The sequence below is a fragment of the Chelonoidis abingdonii genome, chromosome 2, assembly GCF_003597395.2.
Source record: "Chelonoidis abingdonii isolate Lonesome George chromosome 2, CheloAbing_2.0, whole genome shotgun sequence".
NCBI lineage: Eukaryota > Metazoa > Chordata > Testudines > Testudinidae > Chelonoidis > Chelonoidis abingdonii.
In genome coordinates this window covers 35,665,951-35,687,986 of record NC_133770.1, presented here as the reverse complement: position 1 = coordinate 35,687,986, position 22,036 = coordinate 35,665,951, and positions in this window count along the sequence as shown.

Sequence of the window (22,036 nt, the reverse complement as noted above, 5' to 3'; positions counted from 1 at the left end):
GGAAACAGAAGATTAGAAAAGCCTGGAGATAGAAATCCCTCTCATAGCTGAGAGAGCACAGACAAAAGACACACACCCAAAAACTTCCCTCCCTGAGCTTTGAAAAATCCGGTTTTCTGATTGGTCCTCTGGTCAGGTGTGTGGTTCCCTTTGTTAACCCTTTACAAGTAAAAGAAACATTAACCCTTAGCTATCTCTTTATGACACCTGTCCTAATCCTATACCCCTAGTTTGTCATCTGTCTCCTCCCCTTTTGTTATCTCTCTGGCTCCTGCATGTCCCCCATCTGCTCAGCTCCTGCTGTGTTTTCCCTCCTACTCCTATCCTTCCTCTCCTGGCTCTTGCACCCCTCCTTTTCTTCTGTTCTTCCTCATTTTCTGTCCCCCTCCACTCACAGCTCCAGCTGCTAAACCCCTGGCCTCCCTGCCCTGCATCTCCCTCTCCCCACCCACTTCCCATCCCTTATCCCTCTACATTAAAGTCAGGCTCTTTTTGTTTCTCTTTCTCCTTGCTGCCTGGGTACCAGAAGTGGGAGAACTGAGCACACAGTAAAGATAGTCTCTTTACAGGTCTTTAGCAGCAATTGCAGGAAAGCTCCTGCTCATCCTTGCATCTTGGGGAAGGAGCATGCTCAGTTGCCAGCTCTAACAAACCCCTACTGAGCATGTGCAAACTGAGAGTTTTCAAAAGCTCATAACTGAGCCAAGTTTGGGTAGATTTTCACGGGGATGGGAAAAAGCACATCCCTGACTCCAGAGAAACCCTGGTGCTGAGTTTCAAATCTTTTCTCCAAAGCATTCCAGTCAGGTGCAAGAGCTTCTCAGGGAAATAGCTGTATGATTTAATATTATTATTATGTATTTATTATTTGTATTACCATAGTACCTAGGAGCCCTAGTCATGGACCAAGATCCCATTGTGGTAGGTGCTACACAAACACAGCGCAAAAAGGCAGTGCCCCAAGGAGGTTACAAACTAAGTATAAGACAGCAGATGGATACAGACAGACAGATGGGGAATAGAAGGAAACAGACAGACAGTACTGGTCAGGATGTTTGACTGTGGTCTCAGCACAGCAGTAGCCTGATGGACAAAACAACATGGTCAAAGTTATAAGTAACTGATAACAGTTTTCTAATGGGAAATGTCACTCTAGCTTTTACTATCGGTGCAGCCCATCATTTTATTAACCCTCAAAAGAAGAAAAGCACCATGCAGAAACTGAAAAGATAACCAAACCCTTCACGGATTATGCCTACACAACTGCATTTCTATCTCTGGGAAGATAAAACTCGAACTCTACCCTCAATAAACATCAAGAACAGGGATTTCCCTACACCCCCCCTATGGGGTGTGTGTGTGTGTGTATACATCCCCCCCTGAATTTTCCCAACCCCACTACCCTGCCCCAGTTTTGTGAACTAGTTACATGCAGTGTTGCCAGTTTAGTGATTGTTTGGACATTTGAATTGAAATTGAAACATTAATACACACTTTAAAAGCATATAAAGTATATGATAATATATGTATATCTGAAAAAGTATAATAGATTTTAAAAGTAGGAACACAGACTAGCTTCCTTATACAGCTGTTGTTTTTATGACAATGTCAGTACATTCATTTTGGTGATGTTGGCCAACATAATTATTTCGAATTATGATTTGTAAGCAAAGTCTAAATGAGCTGTCCCTGATAGCTAGTGATGAGCTGGTGGCTGGGCGGGGAAAGGCTTCAGGACCAGACTGTATTTACATTCACACCTAATCTACCTGGGTATCCAGCAAACAGAGTTGTGCTGCCCAAGTAATAGATTTTGGCTTAGGTTGGGTTACAGATCACTTGAATCCGGGGGGTAATGAAATGTTGTTATTCTTACTGTATGAGTAAAGGGCAGTAGAACTGTACTTAGACTGTGCTGATTGAGGGCATCAAAAGAGAGGGCGGGGACAGGTGTTTTGCTTGATGGTCTGCCTGAGTCACAAGTTCTGTTTGACCTGCCCCTCTCCACTGTTTAAAGACAGAGCTAATTAGGCTCCAAAGATAGTCTCTTATTTTGTTAAGTGACCACTATAGCTGAAATCACTGTTAATCAGGTTTAAGTGCTTAGACCTGCTGTGGGACAGTGTTTTTGTGGAAGAGATGGCCCAGTCTGCACTAGCAGTGAGGTTCCCCAACTGAGAGCTCAGCTGAAACCACTGAGAGCTGGGTGGAACCTCAATAGATCAACTCTCAGAGGTCACAGTGGCAGGTGGCAGCAGAAGGTGATGTTGCAGGGCAATTGGCAACAGAACAATGGAGTGAACAGTGACACAATGAACAAAAGTGGCCAGAGTGAACAGTGAGGAGCTGAAGGAATGAACAAGGTGCCTTCTTGCCCCCCACCTGGGAGGTGAACTCATGTGAAAGCACCTCTGAACTCTGAGTCTCCACTGACCAAGGACAACACCGGTGAGTGTTAATGAGGCTGTTAAGAATGCTGGAGACACAGCATAGTTCATGTAAAGAAACATGCCTGTGGCATCATACTCTCTATTTAAGAAGAGATACCACACACTACAAACTGGAGGCCAATGTTAAGTGCATTGTCACTTGTTCATCCTGAAGTTGAACACTGGTTCTGAACAAGACCAGCAAATGCTCACTATCTTTCTGCAAGAAACTCAACTGACTGCATGTGGTGCAACAGTGAAAGAGTCAACAGTTAAAAAAGTGGAGAACTCTCTCACCACATTCAAAAACTTTGCATACATGGCTGATGAATGCACCGATGCAAATAGGTATCAAGTATTAAGTCACTGTGTACGTTATCTTGATGTCAGTGGTAGGCCAGTAGATACATTTCTAGATGTTTACATTATAGAAGACACATTGGCTGCATCTTAGAAGAGTTAAATGCTTGTCAATTGGACCCCAAACAGATGTCTGCTTGTGCATTTGATGGAGCTGCAAACTTCTCTGGAAGACATGGTGAAGTACAAGCTTTGCTCAGAGAAAAGTGTAACACTAGTCTTTCCCATACTCACTGCAGAGGCCATCTACTCCAACTAGCGCTAGTATGAGCTGCAGACTCTTCAAAAGACATTAAAAAAGCTATAAAAGTAATGTCTTCATTATGCTTTTTTTCAGCAAGAGTCCAAAAAGACTGAATATCTTGGAAAATATAGATGATACACTGGGACTGAAGTTCAAATTAGTCCAACCTGGGAAAACCCTTTGGCTTTCTCATGAGTGATCCTTGGCTGTTGTCTTAAAATTACTCCAGCCATTATTACTGGCTTTGGAAAGTATCTACCAAGATGGAATGGATCTAAGTAATGAGGCTGGTGGATTACTTTTGCTACTACATTCAGAGAAGACTATTGCCATTCTCTCTCTTGTAAGTCTATGGTAGAAATCACTTGGGTCATTAAACAATGCCATCCAGGCATCTGCTATAACAGTAGTAGATCTTTGTCCAGCAACAGAAGCTACATTGGGATCAATCAGAGTCCTATCTATTGAAAAAGTACTGGAAGAAACAAAAACTTCAGAAGTTGACTAATGAAGGCATTTATATTGAATCCTTAAGTGAAGAGGACAAGAAGTGTTTAAAACAACTGAAAAAGTACACAGACTTGATTCTTAAAAATCTACAACAGCAACTTTTAGATTCTACTCAATCTCTATGTAGCTTTTACAGATCCCCGTCGTATAAAACACCAACAGTTGAGTGGAGTGAGGTACTGCCAGCAATGGGGCTGCCGACTGCTCAGGACAGAATAGAGAATTTGTAGACAGAGTGGAATATCATACGACGAATGAATGAAGATTTGACTTCAACTTATTTTTTATCATCACTAGTGGCTCAACTCGATCTTTATGCTAAATTTCCTGGGATTGAAAGAAGTAGGAATTCATCTCTTACTACTCCCAGTCACAACAGCTACAGTTGAGCATTCTTTTCATCATTGAATAGAATTTTGTGTTCTGAAAGAAGTCGCCTTCTGCCTGATCACGTGAATGAACTAATGAGCATATCAACTGAAGGAATGGAAGTTCCGGACACATGAGAAGCCAGCAAAGATGAACACATTGCATTCAAGAAGTTAATTAACAGAGTTGTGCAAAATTATAACAAGAAACCAAGAAGGATGTAGATGCAGTGCTTCATAGAAGTCTTGAGTACTCAACTTTAGTTTGTGTGATGATTTTAAAACATGAATTATATCTAATAAAATGGTCATGAAACATTTTTCAGTTTTTACTATGGTGCCATACAGCTCACCTTCACCCTCACAGTCTCACTCCTCATTGGCCGTCACCCCTCTCCCGTAAATTCTAACACCCCCCCTAATTTCAATTCCTGGGGAAAACACTGATCAAGCACTTGTTTTCATAGAAACATACGAAGCAGGGTAACCTAGAATATGACATGTGAAACCGACCTCTGAAAACGACAAACTCTACATTACAATGAAAGATGACAGGCCAACTTGCAACAATTTTACATGTGTGTAAACTCCACTGACTTTAATGAAGTTACAATTAAGTTAACACAATAGTGGCCGGGATTACATAAACTATTATGCAAGAAGTCTGTTAGTTTGTGCACACTTATAAATATTGAATTGTGACCAGTTTATATCTTGTATGCATCATGGCAGACATGACTATCTCTGATGCCCTTAATGGTTTGGAAAAAAACATCCCAATGTATCTCAAAATGGAGAAAATATTAGGATTTTGTGCGAGTTGTTTTGGTTTTTTGTAAAGCACGCAGAGTTTGAGGAGACACAGAAGCACCATTCATCTGCAAATCTTTAATTTCCTTCTAACTTGGGAATTTTCATTTGCTTGTTGTTAGTAACTTGATTTTTAAATACAATGTGACATTTTACTTTTATAAGGTAGATCTGTGAGAGTTTCAATTTCAGTATGTGCTGTTAAAAAACATTTAATCTGCTTTTAAAAAAATCTTTCATGCAACAGGTGAAGGAATCGACAATTTCTGGCAAGTACTGGTGGAAGGCAGAAACTGTACTGTAGAAATAACTCCAGAAAGATTCAATACCAGAGAATGGTATGATCCAGATGATAACAAACCAGGAAAAATATGCACGATGCGAGCTGCACTTATTGATGGGTAAGCCTGTTTCTGTGATCCAAAATCATTAGCCAAATTTTCTATTCCATGGGAAATTTCAACATTTCAATATAGCTGAAATTTCAAATGTTTTTGTTTTGGAAAAATCAGTCTGTTTTCATTTGCTTTTTTCTAAACAAAACAAGGCAATTGGCTTCCCCTGATTCTGTGGGGCACACTGGGAATACTCTGCCTGGGTTCCATCAGATTTTTATTGATATCAAACTGTGAAACATTTTTTATTTTGACAAATCAGCAAACTCCGATAAGAAAAGAATCATTGACATTTTTCTAACCAGCTCTACTGTAAAACCTAACAATGATACATATATATATATAATCTTATTTGTCTGGGTTAGTGGTACAGTATAACTTTAAAAAATACTTTTAAAATCTTTTTTTCTTCCATTCTTTATTTCACTTCTTTATATAGTTGTGTTTTAAGAACTTCTTTCGCTATTTGGTAGCTATACTCTTGTGAAGATAAAATATTTTTGAAGGTGGTGGTTAGCATAGGGAGAAGAACAAAATTTGTACTTTTACCAGCATGCTGCTTTTTAATTGAGATTTTGTTTGGGAAATTATACAGACGTTTGACTTATCATATAATAATAACTGAATATACAAAAAATCTCTAGTAGTGTATGTTATGTGTATATATAGCATATCATTTACTGGTTTATATTTCTTAGATTTAACACATTTGACAACAAGCTGTTTGGAATTAATGATGTGGAAGCTGAGCGCATGGATCCTCAACAGAAATTACTCCTGGAATGCACGTACAGAGCACTGGAGGATGCAGGAGTCACGATGGAAAATATCAGTGGAACCAAAACGGGGGTTTTTGTTGGTAAGCTAGCAGCCTAATGATGAACTATTTAATAAATTTAGCATCTTGGAAAATGGTACACATTTCCATATACTATAGAAAGTTATCTAACTTTATCTAATGATAGAAAATTGAAAGCTACCATACTATGAACAATGCTGCATACTTCTGTTATAAACAGCTCATGTTATCTAACTAGTTTATGGTATTGTTCATTGCTACATAAATGATACTCTAAGGCAGGCCTGCACAACATACGGCCCGTGGGCCGCATGCGGCCCATCGAGGCTCACTGTGCGGCGCGCCGGGGATCCCGCGCACACGGCGCTCTGCCAGCAGCCCAGAGTCCTTTGAATCCTGGCCGCGACTAGGATTTTAAAGGGCTCAGGGCTCCCCGCGGCTGCCGGCAGCCCAGAGCCCTTTGAATCCCGGCCGCTGCCCCTGATTGCTCCCTCCCTGGACACCTGCCCCAACTGCCCCCCAGGACCCGACCCCCTATGGAAGCACCGCTGGTCCTTGTCCCTTGATACCCCTCTCCCAGGACAACTGCCCCCCAGGGCCCCACCCCCTATCTAAGCCTCCCTTCTCCTTGTCCCCAGCTACCCCCTCCTGGGCCCCCTCAACTTCCCCCCTGGACCTCACCCCCCTACCTCTCCCCTGATAAACCCCTGGGACTCCCATGCCTATTCAACTGCGGCCTGTCCCCTGACTGCCCCCCCCGAACCTCCACCCCATCCAATCCCCCTTGGTCCCTGTCCCTTGACTGCCCCCCGGAACCCCTTACCCCTTCTCCAACCCCCAGCCCCCTTACCGTACCACTCAGACCAGCGTGTCTGGCTCCGTGCAGCTCCAGACACGCTGCTGCATACATGCTGCCATGCTCCCCCCTGGAGCCCACAGCCCCCTCCTCCCCCCAGCACCTGCCTTCCAGATTTGAACACCTCATTCAGAAGTGCTCAAGCTCAGTTTGCACAGCTGTTACTTCATTTCTTCCAAATCAAATATACTGATCCACTGTAACTTGCTGTAGAAAAAGTAGGATAAAATTGAGCAAGAAATGCTTATTAGGACTGGAATTGCTATTTTCAACAGCCATTGCCTGTTTGTTTGTTTTTTTTTAAAAGGAAGACAGTGATATTGCATTGGCAAATTCCCCATAGAAAGAAAGAGTGGAACAAAAGAATAATAAAGGCACCTCAACTTTCCTCATTTATGGAGAACAAGGGGGGGGGGGGGGAGAGCCCAGGACTAGGGCAGCAGGGGGATACAGGGGGGAGCCCAGGGCTGGGATGGGGGACAGCCAAATTTATTTTTGCTTGGGGCAGCAAAAAACCTAGAACCCTGCTGGGTTCCCCTAGCTGCCAGAGCCCCGGGCCCTTTAATTTGCCCCTGAGGGCTCCCAGCCACCTCTTCCGCTGGGAGCCCCTGGTTGATGTAAAATAAAGTATCACCTCTCCATCCCCAACCTTCCTTTTTGGCCCACAGCCGTTTTGGAGGGGCGGCGCTGGGGAAGGAGGGTTTGTTTCTGCAGGGCTGGGCGGCCCTGGGGCGGGGTGTTTCTGCGGGGCTGGGAGGTTTTGGCCCTCAGCTGTTTTCTTTGGAGTAATGTGGCCCTCGCTGTTTTACGAGTTGCGCAGGCCTGCTCTAAGGCAGTGGTTTTCAAACTGCGGGTCATGACCCAGTACTGGGTCATGGAATGTAAGGCACTGGGTCACAGTGGCTCTGGTCAGCACTGCCGACCAGGCCATTAAAAGTCCCATTGACAGTGCTGCCCAGCTAAGGCAGGCTAGTCCCTACATGTTCTGACACTGTCCTGTGCCCTGGAAGTGGCTAGCAGCAGGTCTGGCTCCTAGACGGGGATGGGCCACAGGGCTTTGCACGCTGCCCTTGCCCCGAGCACTGGCTCTCCACTCCGCTGGGAAAACAGAGCCTGCAAGTGAGAGCCACGTGGAGCTGCTTGCGTGCCTCCGCTTAGGAGCCGGACCTGCTACTGGCTTCTTCCGGGACACAGTGCAGTCCGTGGTGCCAGGACAGGCAGGAAGCCTGCCTCTGCATCCCCATTGTGCCGCTGACTGGGAGCTGCCCAAGGTAAGCCCCTGCCCCAATCCCCTGCCACAGCCCTGAGCCCCTCCCCGGAGCCCCTTTCTGCACCCCAAACTCCTCGTTCCTGGCCCCACCCTGCAGCCTTCACCCCTGCACCCTAACCTTCTGCCCCAGCTCTGAGCCCCTTCCACACTCCTAACTACTCATCCCAGCTCCATTGGGTCACGGGCATCAACAATTTTCTTCAACTGGGTCATCAGAAAAAAAGTTTGAAAACTACTGCTCCAAGATCAAGTCTACACTAGGGAGCTTACCGTAGCGCATCTGTACTGATGCAGCTGCACTGCTGTAAGAACTCTAGTGTAGCCACTTTAATCCGACAAGAAAGAGCTCTTCTGTTGACATAATTAATCCACCCCTATGAGCAGAGGTAGCTATGTTGGTGGGACAGCTTTGTGCTCATATCGTTGTAACTTACGTTGCTCAGGGGCTGGAATATTCAGACTCCTGAGCGACATAAATTCTGCTGACATAAGTGGTAGTGTAGACATAGCCTAAGTCTAAATCACTAACAGCACTGCCTGGCTAAGGAGGTGGGTGGACACTGTGCTCTCCGGATGGAGGTAGCAGTGTGGAAGCTTCCCTTGCACTCCTGATGACTCTGGGAGCCCTTGTGCCTCCAGCTCCTGGTGCTCCAGCTGGACTGGTCCAGCACTTCCCATTGCAGGGCTGCATGCCCACTGGATCAGTAACACTACCCCTTTCCCCTCATCTACCTGCTCACACAAAATCGTAGAATCAGAGAATATCAGGGTTGAAAGAGATCTCAGGAGGTCATCTAGTCCAACCCCCTGCTCAAAGCAGGACCAACCCCAACTAAATCATCCCAGACAGGACTTTGTCAAAAACCTCTAAAGATGGAGATTCCACCCCTCCCTAGGTAACCCATTTCAGTCCAGGGAGACTATTGGGAGTGCAGCTCCTGCTCTTGCCTCACCAAACCCAATGTCTCATAAGCCAGCTAAATCCTGCATGGCCACATGGGATGGTTCTCATGTGGTCTCACTGCCTGGGCTAGCTGCATAGGGCTATGTCAGTATTGAGCACTAAGGCCGGGGCTACACAAGAAGGTTGCGCTGGTTTCACCAAAGGTGTGATTTAAAAACCCAGTCAGTTAAACCGGAGCAAAAGGCTCTGTGGACTTTCTTATTTTCCTTTAAACCAGGCTCATTTTGGTTTAGTTTAAGTTAATTAGGAATCTTTTGAAGGTAAATCAAAATAGGGATTTGTCCCAGTGTCACTGAATGAGTTTAGAATCACATCTTTAGCTAGACCACTGCAACTTTCTCTTGCAGACAAGCCTTCATGTCATTTAATACCTTTAGACAGATTTCAAGTCTCGAATATATAGATGCGGAGTGAAATCCTGGCCCCACTGAAGTTAATGGGAGTTTTGCCATTGACTTCAGTACTGCCAGGATTTCACTCTAGGTGCTGACCTAAGGCGGCATAGGATAAAATTAGGAGAGCAAAGAACACCATTAGGTTTAGATCTGATCACCTGTTTTTATCTCTCTCGCTAACATGAAGCATATCTGCTGTTTTTACAGGTCTTATGAACCGAGACTATGAGATCATCACAAGCAGAGCAGTAACTGAAATAAATCATTACGATGGGACTGGGGCAGCAATGAGCATAGCTGCTAACAGGATTTCATACACTTTTAATCTGACTGGACCATCACTTTCCATCGATAGTGCCTGCTCATCATTTCTTTTTGCTTTGCATTACGCCTCGCAAGCAGTTAAACAAGGTACTGGGACTAAAAGTAAATAAGCAAATAAATTAGGATTGCTACAGCAATTAAACTGCTAAGGTATATAGGTACAGTACTAGAATTTGACTAATATCACAGCTGGTAAGGACTAAAGCATTTGCATTTTACCATTACCAAAGTGAACACAATGAAACTTTTGCACTCTTGAGTTCCTGTGACAGGCAACACCAATTGCTAGTCACTCTCACTGATTATCAGCAGCCATGAAAGATTTGAGTATGACATTCTGCAGTGCAATCCAGATCAATGAGGGGGGTTGTGTCACTTCCTGCCCTGTAACCTGGGATGCCTCACAATGCTTTGCTGCTGCAGCACCCAACCTGGGCCCCTCACAAACAGAAAAATAGCATGCAGGTTCATACCCTGTGTGTCTGTGTATAGCTGCAACTTGCCAGCACGCTCCAGTCACACTCTGACTTCTACCAGCCTTGTTTACCACATGCAGGGGGACTCCACTACAATCCCAGTCCTGGATTTCCCTAAAAAATATTTGTTCTTCACTGCCCAGACTTCTCTTGATAGTCCAGATATATTAGGTCTGTTGCCCCTCTAAGGGGATCAACATACAGCAATTTACCACCTTAAATGGAGTTACCCAAACCATTCAAAACACTGGATTAGTTTTGATTAAATAATAAAATAAGTATATTTAATTACAAAGAGAGAGATTTTAAGTGAGTACAAGTTTAAGGCATTAAAGTTAGAAGTAGTTACAAAAGAAATAGAGATAAGACATTTAACAAACTAGACTTGATTCAAGGTGAAGTCCCTTACCACATAATTCCAGTAATATCGCTGACCAAATTCTCAGACCACGATCTGCCCCAAGGTCTATTTCTTTTGTCTTCTTAGGTGAAGGAGAGAGAGAGATGGATAAGGAGGGATAACTTGAGATGTTTTTGCTTTGGGATATTTATAGTTCAGTCACCCTTTGAAAGGCATTTTCCTGAGGTTTTCCCTTCTAGACAAAGTTCATTCTTGATGTGAGGAAGGAAACAAGGAGTCTCATCATGAAAGACATTTCATGCTATTGTTTGATAAAATGCAAATTTCCTTCTCTGCCTCTTACTGCCTCAAGGATCCAGTTTACTACTTATCTGTAAAGTGAGGTAAACACACATTCCTGTGTTTAAGAGAGACCTACTTGACCAGTTCTGCCTAACTGGGGCTATGTGGGCTTGAACATGTGCCACAACCAATATTCTTGGGGCATTCATAACTTTACATATAAGGTTGCTACCTAAATTTCACCATGATATTATTGACTCATGAATTATTAGTTTTCAAATGATACCTCACAAGGCATATTTTGCACAAAGATTATTACAATAGTGTGTAGGGTGTGAACATGGGGATGCATTTGGTCAAAACAAGCTTTCCATTTTTAGGAACTTGTGAAATTGTTAGTATCTGCCATTCTGCCCTATCATACTATCATGATTCATGGAGCGTTGAGTGGTTTTTTATTTTTATTTTTTTAGACGAAGAATATTTACTACCTCACTGACTTCTACTAATATTCTGCTGTCTGCTCAGGCCAATTCCAAACACTGAGAATTTTACCATCTGTTGGGTTTCAGGCCCTGAAAGTCTGAATATGTCTAAGAACTTTCAGTGGGTCAATTCTGTTTTTATAATCTCTCCATAAATTCTTTCATTTTATCAGCAATGGGTAATGCTGTCAATTCAGTTTATTACTACAGCGTGTTAATGTAAATCTGTAGAGATGTACAGAAGATGGAAAACAGTCACACATTTCTTTTATCACAGGAGATTGTGAAGCGGCTCTGTGTGGAGGAGTGAACTGCATTATAGATCCCCGCACCTTCGTATCTCTGAGTAAAGCAAAAATGATCTCTCCTGAGGGGATGAGTATGCCCTTTACTAAAAAGGCAAATGGTTATGGAAGGGGAGAAGGCTGCGGTGTTCTTTTACTGAAGCCACTAAAAAAGGTAGGTTCATTTTCACAGAGCTTGCAAAAATAAGATTTCCAGATAACCAGGAGTGTGCAATTCCCATTCTAATATGTCCTCTTATGGGAGGACATTTACAACTCTGGGACTCTTCATACTGTGAGGTTATTCCAGGGCTTAAATATTATAAGGCCTCGTCTTTGTGTAAGAAAAAAGACATGACAGTTAATAAGTGTTCTATCTGCCTTTGCTTTTGTGTTTCTTATATGTAAAAATCCCACTATACCATACATCAATCCTTCTTCTGAAACAGGCACCTAGAAGACCACAGCAGATATGGGGAGTTATAAATCAGTGATGTCAATCAGAATGGTAGATCCGTTTCTGTACTCCTACCAAGACCCAGCTCAGACAGCACAAGGAAAAATTACTACGCCGCATTTATCTGGAACTCATGTTGACCATACCGTTGTGCAGTATTTGAAGCACATGGCCAGGAATCACTGCTAGAATTCTAGCAGAAGCAGAGAACCTAGGTAGCATCTGTTTGGTACTAACAGACTCCTACAATCCCTGTTCTACAGATTGGTTCTGTTAAAGGGATGTTGCCATGCTGAATCAGCTGTTGGGGCAAGCCTGCATTCATAAGTTCCTTTTTGATGCACCATGAACGATTTTCCATCTTTGCATTACAGATGGCCTATTATAGCCATAAATACAGAAGAAATTAATGTATCATCTCCCACGACTGTAGAAAAAGGAAGAGTCGAGAGAATTTGGAAGATAGCTGTCACTAGTCAACTGTTTTGGATTGGGGGAACCAATGGCCCATGTTCTTGTAGACAGTTCAAGCAAACACAGGTTTTTCCTCTTTTAAACGACCGATTGAATTATTGTACTCTCTGCGGTTCAGCCTGCAAATCCTCAAATTGACAATGAAGACCACATCGGAGAGTTAAACATAACACTCAGTAAGGCGCTGCTGCCCAACATATGGCCACCTTTCTATAAGTTAATCTGCACTAGACCTCTTTTAGTATCACGCAATGTATATTCTAAGTACAGAAAGACGCATTTTTGTTCAAACTCTCTTTCGATATTTTAAACGCCACCAAGAAGTTGCTGCTAAAAGATTAGACAACTGGAAACACGTATAATACAACATCCGGTCAAAAATGAACTCCACAACCTTAGTCTTTTGCTGTTCTTGTAGACTCCCTGAGTAAATTTTCAAGGGGCATCTGCAGACATTAGTGGATGTCAGAGACCTAGTATTCGAGAAATAAATGTAAAGAATAAAAGTCTATTTCGCACTATGTACCATCAGCTCTAAGGACTTTAACGGAAGGAATGTGAGATCTTCTCCAGGCCAGATTGCGGCCCCAGGGGGACCATGGGCCTTAATTATTTCTCACCAGGTAGCGCTTAACTTCTCTTCTGAACCCTGGGAATTAAAGCCCGTGGCTGTGTTGGCCATTCAGGTGGAGAAGTTGGCATTCGCGCCATTATGGAGGGTTTCTTTCCCTTGAAGATGCCGCGCAAAGTAATTGTTCCAGGAGTAGGTTACAGGCGAAGATTTACCGGAGAGATGTTCTGGTAGTTGGTAACGTTCCCTGTTCAGAAGTATCAGGAAGAAACCTTGCCTGTTCTGGAAGGTGTGCATTGCGCTCATTTAACACCTTCTTCTTGTACCGTTGTCTGGAGATTGCAGACTCTGTGGAGTCTTCAGAAGACTAGCTCAAGTGTTAAGCAGAGAGACATTATTTCTTCATGTTTTACAGTCCAGATGCATACGCCAGCACATGATGGATCAATAATAAAGGAGATGGATGGAGATTTACATATTTAGAAAACAGAGCGGAAAATTGAGTGACTTTCAACACTGACGGGAAGGTTGCTTCATGCAGATGATTGCACTCAGGCAAGTTCTGGCCCGACTGGTCGAGATCTGTTGTTTCACACAGGCCTAGTTGATTACGCTAAGAACGAAGACAATTGTTGTGTTGTTGAAATAGGCCGGTCAGGACAATATACCGACGGTAATATGGACACCGCTAGCAAGGAAACGTCGAGTTTGTCTCCTTGCAAACTGAAAAGAATATCAGACTTTCTTAGCCTTGCAGGAATTTGTTTTGACTGGATATTTGACTCCTGACTGGCCATCTCCTTTTATGAAGGTATCAGTATTCCAGCAGCATTTCCCACGTCCTGTATTGGATCGTAAGAAGCTATGACCTATTTGAGTCATCCACAGCAATCGAGACTGTAAACTCAACTCTCCTTTGATTTTACACGTATGGAACAACGACAAACCGAATTCAAATGACCTAGTGTCCCATCATTAAACCTATTGTAATGACCAAAGACAATCGGTGATTTGGCTTTAGTGCCAGGTGGATTTTTTGACAGGCTCGGTTGGCTCTGTCATGAGAGCTCCGAGTCCAAAGTGCCTTTAATTACTTGTCAAATTTATCTATTTTTGGCACCATTGTTTTTAAACAAAAATTACGTGTTTTAAAGTCAAATGGGATCACAAATGTGACAGTTTGTCAAATCCTGTCATTCCTCGCTGCATTGCTCAGGACAAATTACCAAAATCTGAAGCTGCAGTGGAGATAATAACAGCATCTCCTTTCAGACATCTTTCAAGTTAAATCTCAGTAGTTTAAGCCAATGACCGTTATGAAACACTATCTCAGGTTGGTATTTCAATATGGTTCCATGTTCGACGTTAGTGATGTATTTATTGTGCAGAGTCAGGACTATAACCCCATTAAAGCGTGACAGACAGAGGACAAGAGAAGAGATGTCTGACTACTGTATCCATCCAGTGCTTTAGTGTTTTCTACAGATGACCACTTCAGGACGACAAAACTTTCCAGACAGAGCAGCTTTCCTTCTGGCATAGGCAGCCTGTAGTTTTTCGAGCCTTTGGAGGAGGAAATGATGAATATATTTGAAACACGCAAATCGACTGGAAACTTACTTGAGGTTTTGGATGCTTGCAGTAAACATGGACTCTGTTTGGCAGGACTGAATGTGTTGGGTACTTTTATGAAGCCAAATCCCCCGAGACAATGATTGCTCTTTGAAAATAAGTGGAAAGAAATATTTCCGCTCAGACCATAGAAGTTTAGGGGAGCACCCAGTTCATTGTCATTGTGTTGCTGCAAACTTGAATAGCCTCCAGCAGATCTCAAAAATACTTACGAGTGATTCGAATTATGTATGTATGAAGAATTGGGAACATTGTGGAATCCCAAGAGTTCAGAAATGACAGCAACATAAATAAAAAAGGAGCTTGAGACACCAGGACGTTTGGTTACTGTGGGATCAGTGAAGTTAAATGACGAAGTTCCAACCAAGTCTGACAATTTAGCTAAGTTTTTGAAGCTTATCGCCAATTATGTTGGCTAAGAAGAAAAATCAGTTGTTCCAGTCTAGGAATAATCACCTAAAACACAGATCGAATGTAGACTTCTAACCCTGGATTTCTTTGTGTGACATGACGAGAACCTGCATAGTTGAAAGTTCAGAATCACATTTCAGATGATTGACATCGCTTTCCAGTACCATGGATCTCAGCCTTAGCAATGTTATGTAAGTACGGCAAGGACAGGGTCTACAGAATTTGATGCATAAGGAAAGATTGACACTTCGAAATCAGACGCACCCAATTAAAGATGTGGATTACAGTCACTTCAAGTCTCTTCAAATCAGAGACATTCACTTTTGATTTACACTAAGATCTTCCAAGTGAAAGTTTATCTGCTGAAATTAGCCCAATAATCATTTATCCGCTAGAAATGAATGTTGAAGTGCAATGATGTATGCCATCATCTCAGAAGACTATTTTCTCCGGTAGCGTTGTCAGCTGTAACTTGGGAATACATTGTATTTGCGGATTCATATGCATAGACAAAATAGCTTTTAGCTCTGGCTTCAGTGCACGTACTTGCATTAGCCATGAGTGAAAAATTAAGTGGGAATCATGCTAGGCTCTCATGTTATCCGGTTGTTGCATCGTCGATAGTCATGTTCAGGACAGTTTGTTCTCAACATCCAGACAGTTTCATTGTACCTTCTAGAAAATGTACCTTGGGGTGTCATATTTATGTAGCATGGAAATTCGTAATCCACATTACCGAACGGTGAACACAGTGGACTTTAGGCATTATTTTTATGACCCAGAGTCAGCTGTTATGCAAAGTGCTGCACTCGCAGCACAGGAACATGGGCTGGAGAACACCAGTACTTGCAAACCTTCATTGCATGAGTGCAAGTGTTAAATCGTGTAATGCCCTTGTTTATTTGCCTCCAGTTAAGGATGTCATAAGAAGTTCTAGTCTATCTTTCCGAAATTTCCGAGACCTTTGTTTAGTACATGATAATCAAGGTCTGACATGTTCTTCGTACCTAATTGAAGTGCATCAGAAATATCCTGTGTTCATTGTTACTGAATTCATCAGTTCTTCAGAAAGCATCTTGAAGCAGTCCCTAAGAGCGTCCACAGATGGATTCAATGCAATGCAAATGAACACACAATTTAAAAACTTCTAGTTCTGTTTTTCAGCAGAATTGAGACTTTGAAAGTACAAAACACCTTGCCGCCCACGACCTCCTATTCACCTGCCATCTATCATGGCTGTGCTGAAGGGATTGGAGACCAACAGGATTTCAAACATACAGTATATAGCAGAGAAGAAAATGTTTAGCAAATGCGGTTTTACATAGTTGCAGGGGGCCACTGGCTGATTTAGAAACCTGTGATTTATAGCCCAGAATGGGGGGGCTGTATTGCAATACTTTCAAGGAGACAGCTGAGACCAAGAAGCCATTCAAGCTTTGCAACATCAGTGAAGGGAGCAGAATATCGTTTGCAGCTGTATGTTTTTCTAGTTCAGGTTGAGAAGTATGAGTTCAAATTGACAAATCTTTCCAGAAGAGCCCAATCAAGGTGTATTTCATAGTGCTGTGTTGTGCATTTTTCACTGGATGTCTTGAAGCTCTGAACTTATCTCACTTTTGAAAAGTGTTAGTCCCCAATTGCAGGGTAATAAATTCCACGGGCTACACGGGCAGGAATCGACTATTTTGTGTTTACTCATCTGTGACTTCATTTCTTGGATTCAACACAAGCAAACTATGTGCTGCTAATTCTTTCCTGGATGTTTTCTGCCATACAGCATGAATTGGGATTTCAGGACAACATTACTTAGAGTGCCTTAATCTTGCTTATTGGTAAATCAACAGATTCAAATATTTGCGATCCAACAGATAGATATTCTGCAGTACATGAAGTCGATGAATATCTTAAAAAATTTTAATTCTGAATCCTCTCAGCAAGCTGTCTAGTAAATTAATTTTGGACGCTAGCAATCATGTTCTTTCGTCGAATAAATCACCACAAGTCGCTTCTATACACTAATTTCAGGACAAACTGGGCGTAAGCTTGACCTATTCTGACAAATATACCTCAGCATTATCTCAATACATTCTGGCAGTTATATCCCTCTCTGTGAGTTCATCTTAGCTAGTACAAGTGAGTGATCATTACAATGAACAATCCACTTGCCTCACTGGCCAGGACTCTATGTAGCATGAGCTACAGAATCATCTCTTCAATTATAGGAAGGTGGAGATTCCCCTTGTGAACTATAGATCGCTACAACAAACTATGTCAGTTTAGTCGCTTTTAGAGGAATTTATGAAAATGGGATACTGAAAAAAATCCATGTAGCAGACATATCTTTATGGAATATGATAGCAATTGGTAAATTATGAAGTTACTTGGTCTAGTGATATTTTGAAAAGACTCATAATAGCTTTTGTGTGTTGGTAAAGCTTTCAGTGATATAAATGAGCTCTTTTGGCCATTAAACCATCTTGAGTTTTGTTACTGTCTAGCTTTGTTATTCTGTGTTATCTGGATACATCTCTTTGGGGGCATTGAATATTTTTTTGTAAATGTGTATTACTAACAATGCAAGTAAATTAAGGTATATATTTTGCATAGTTGTATATGACATAAAATATAAGGTAAATTGTATATTTTTTATACATTTTTGGTATTAAAACAACAGATTGATTTGACCATCTTAATTTATGAAGACACGAAAATAAAACAATATTTTAGCAATTATTTTGATTGGTATTTTTTATTACTTGTTTATCACATATGTTACTTATGAATAAAAATGTCTTTTTGTTGAAGTAAAGAAATGCTTTGCATGACTCTACCATGTACTGTAAATTAAAAAGTTTTCTCAAAGGCTACACATTTACATTTTTCCTAATGTTTTATTTAGTTTTTACTTGTCCATGAAGAATGTCAAAATGAATCAGCATAAAAGCAGGAAATATAACAAGTTGATGTCATGTCTCTATATCCAAATATTATCTGTTCACTACTAAAGAGCAAACAAATAAGAACAGTAGAAAAGAAAAATCTAGTAAATGTTTCCTTTTTTTTTTTTACCTTATGTTAATTCTTTTTTTCTCTTTCCCCGCCATTTTTTCTCCTTCAACCTTTTAAAAAAACACCTTATTTCACTCAGGTAAAAAGGGTAATACATTCTGGTCTTGTCTACACTTAAAACACTCCAGTCGCACGGCTGCACTGCTACAGCTGCTCTGCTGTAATGCTTCAATGAAGATGCTACATATGCTGACAGGAGTGCTTCTCCATCGGGGTAGATAATCCACCGCCTCTGGTGCTTCAGTTGATGAGAGAATTTTCCCGTCGACCCAGTGCTACTTCAGGGGTTTGGTTGGTTTAACTTTGTCACTCAGGGGTATGATTTTTTTCATGCCCTTGAGCTATGCAGTTACATCTGTGACATACCAGGGTACAATCTAGACTAATGAGCAGCTTTGCCACCCCTGCACTGCATCCTTGGGTGCCTTACAATGCTTTGCTAAAGTAGCTCCCAATGAGATTGCTCATAGCCTATCAGCATGCAAACCATATGCCGGTTATTTTGTATATAACTGCAGCCTGCCCAACCAACTTGGGTTACCCTCTGGCTCCCAACAGCCTTGGTTATACTGCAGGGTGACCCCAACTCACCTCCCACTCATAGATTTCCCCCCCGAAATGTATGTCCTGCATAGCCCGCTCCTGGACAATACAAGTTAAAGAAAGTCTGTTACTTCTTTAATAGAAATAATATGCACACAGCTTGCCACTCCGAATGAAGTTTCCCAGTCACTTCAATGTAAATAGACTGGATTAGATAAAACAATATAACAAGTTTATTAACTACAACGAGGTATGTGATGCTGGCAGACCAGGTCATGTCAGACTGTATTCAGGCCAATTCACTTGTATATTAGTACAGATCAAAGCAATTGTTAAATGTATACATGTAGTGGGTGTTTGAGCTTCATAAAACTGATGGGCCATTATGTACATTATTTTCTCTTATCTGTATCCTGTTATGATGCAGCAGCAAACATTTACCTTGTAAATGCCTCTGTAACAAAATAACTCATCAAACATCAAAGAAGCCTTGTGGAATGCTAAAGAAGTACCCTGAAGCCATTGCCTTGTCTAACATTGAAACTGAGACAGTGGCAACAGCTTTATTCACCATTTTCAGCAGAGTAGGTTTTCCCAGAGAAACCTTGACAGACCGTGGTGCAAACTTCATGTCTGTAGTCTTAAAAAGCTATGGGAAATACGTGGAGTGAAGAATATAAAAGCTGCTCCCTATCACCGAGAAACTAATGGGCTTGTGGAAAGATTTCATGGAACTTTAAAAGCTCTGCTAAGAATATATATCTCCAGGTTTGAAAATGACTGGAATAGGTTACTCCCTTTATCTTCTGTATGCATACCGAAGTGTACCCCAAGAATTTACTGGCTTTTCCCCCTTTGTTCTCCTATATGGGAGGCAGATGAGAAGACCCCTAGATTTGATTCAAAGCTCTTGGGAGGGCAGTACTGAGGAAACAGGTCAGATAGTAATGGAGTATGCCAATTGTTTTAAGGAGAATTTACAACTTATGCTGAATTTAGTCCAACAGAACCTTAAGAAAAGTCAGGAAACTCAGAAAGTTTGGTATGATCAGCATACTGAAGAAAGATCATTTGATATTGGTGATCTGGTGTTGGTGCTGATCCCAATGAAGAAAAACAAAATGCAGCATATTGGGAAGGACCTTCTGAAGTGAGTGAAAGAGTAAATGAAGTCAAATATGATGTAAGGAAGCCCAATGGTAGAGAGCTGTGCAAAGAGTGAATATCAATATCAAGAGCTTACCATGAAAGGGAGACGGCAGTGAATGTGATTTGTTGTGCTGATGAGGAAACATTCTCCACCCCTTTAATTTATTCAGCCAAAGAAAGGAGGGAAGAAATTCCTCTGGAAAGCGTTGAGTTTGGGGAGGTTTTACTCCAACCCCAAAGCAGGAAATGCTGGCCCTTTTAAAGCAACACAAACAGGTATTTTCCAACAGGCCAGGTTTAACTGACAAGATTGTACACTCCGTTCAAACTATGGGGTCCTGCCCAGCTCCTACCAAAGCGCACTTGGCTAAAAGGGAAATGCAGAAGCAAATCCAGGAGGAGATAGAGAGCATGATGGAAATGGGGATAATCACTAAGTCAAAAAAACTCCTCTGTTGTAATGGGACCTAAAAAGGACAAAACGATGAGATTTTGTGTGGATTACAGAAAACTAAATGCCATCATCCAGCCTGATAAGCATGCTGGATTTGAGTTGGGGGTACTGGCAAATCCCCCTAAATAGTGGAATCTGGACTATATGAATTTAAGGTTACGACTTTTGGATTAGTAAATTCTGGAGCTACTTTTCTGCAGCTTGTCAATGAGGTGCTCCAGGCATTACAAACATTTGCTAGAGCCTATATAGATGACTTGGCTATTTTCAGTAGCTCCTGGCAAGACCACTTACACTATGTGGGAATTGTGTTACAAAGGCTGAGAGAAGCCAGGCTTACTGTCAAGGTCTCCAAATGCAGAGAGATCCTACCTAGGACACAAGGTGGGCAGTGGGTTGATTTGCCCTGACCCTTTGAAGGTAGAAGCCATTTGGAGCAGGCCTGGCCCTCAAACCAAGAAGCAGATTCAATCCTTTATTGGTCTGGCCAACTATTACTGAAGGTTTGTAAAAAGGTCTAGTGGCATTGTGGCCCTGTAGTGGGGTGGTTACCCACTCCTGCCCTGAGGGGTTTAAAACAGCCCTGGAGGAGGGCTGTGGGATGAGAAAAGCAGCGAGGCTGATTGGGGGAAACAGCCTCAGCTGGTGGCTACACCCCAATCAGGGCCCAGCTGGCTCTCTAAAGGCTCGAGCCAGGAGGAAAGGCACACAGTCTCCCTCTAGCTCTGAAGGGAGAGGGACCTTGCTGCTGGGGAAGCTAAGGATACTGGAGTGAAGCAGGGCTGAGGAAAGGCCAGAGGAGCTGGGGAGCTCCAGGCCGGCAACTCCTCAGGCTGCAGGGCCTTGTCCAAGGCCCACGGAGGTACTGAGTTGCAGGGAAAGGCAGCAGGTCCAAACCCCTGCTTGCCAGTGATGAGTGGCATACACTGCAGTCTGCCCCCGGGATTGGTGACTGGCAGTAGCCTTACACTGAGGCAAGGTGGGGATAGGGTTTGGGGGTTCCCCAGGTGGGGAGACCCTGAGACTGAGGGGCAGCACCCCAGAGAAAGGGGCACTGGGGTAATGGGAGGGACATGGGGGGCCAGCGGTAAGGCGGATCACTGGCCTGTAGAGGGCGCTCTGGAAGCTGGATGAGCTAATCCCTGACAGAGACCAGCAGGAGGCGTGGCAGGGGTGAGTCTGCACCCTTACAGGCCCCCATAACAGGTCTTACAAAAACGGGGAAACCAGACTGGGTGGTATGGACAGAGGTATGTGAGAGAGGTTTCCAGAACATATCAGAAGCTGTGTCTAAAGAGCCAGTTTTGGTCAGCTCCGATTTCAGCAAAACATTTGTGCTGTGAACTGATGCTTCTAACATTGGATTGGGTGCAGTACTGATGCAAGATGGCATCCTGTTACCTACTGAAGCAAAAAACGGACAGCCTCCCTGTGACAGTGTACCCCATAAGGCTTTATGGGGGGGTGCTTATAAATGTATGTATGATATAACTGGAATAGAGTTTTGCTACATATGCCATATAACATATCAATGTAAAGGTTATGATCTACTGGTTATGTTCATCCTAGCTGTATGCAGGCACCATTTGTGTGTTCAAAGTTATTAACATTGGCTGTATAATTGCTTGATTTCTAAGTAGCCTTAGTTAGAACATTTGGGCACT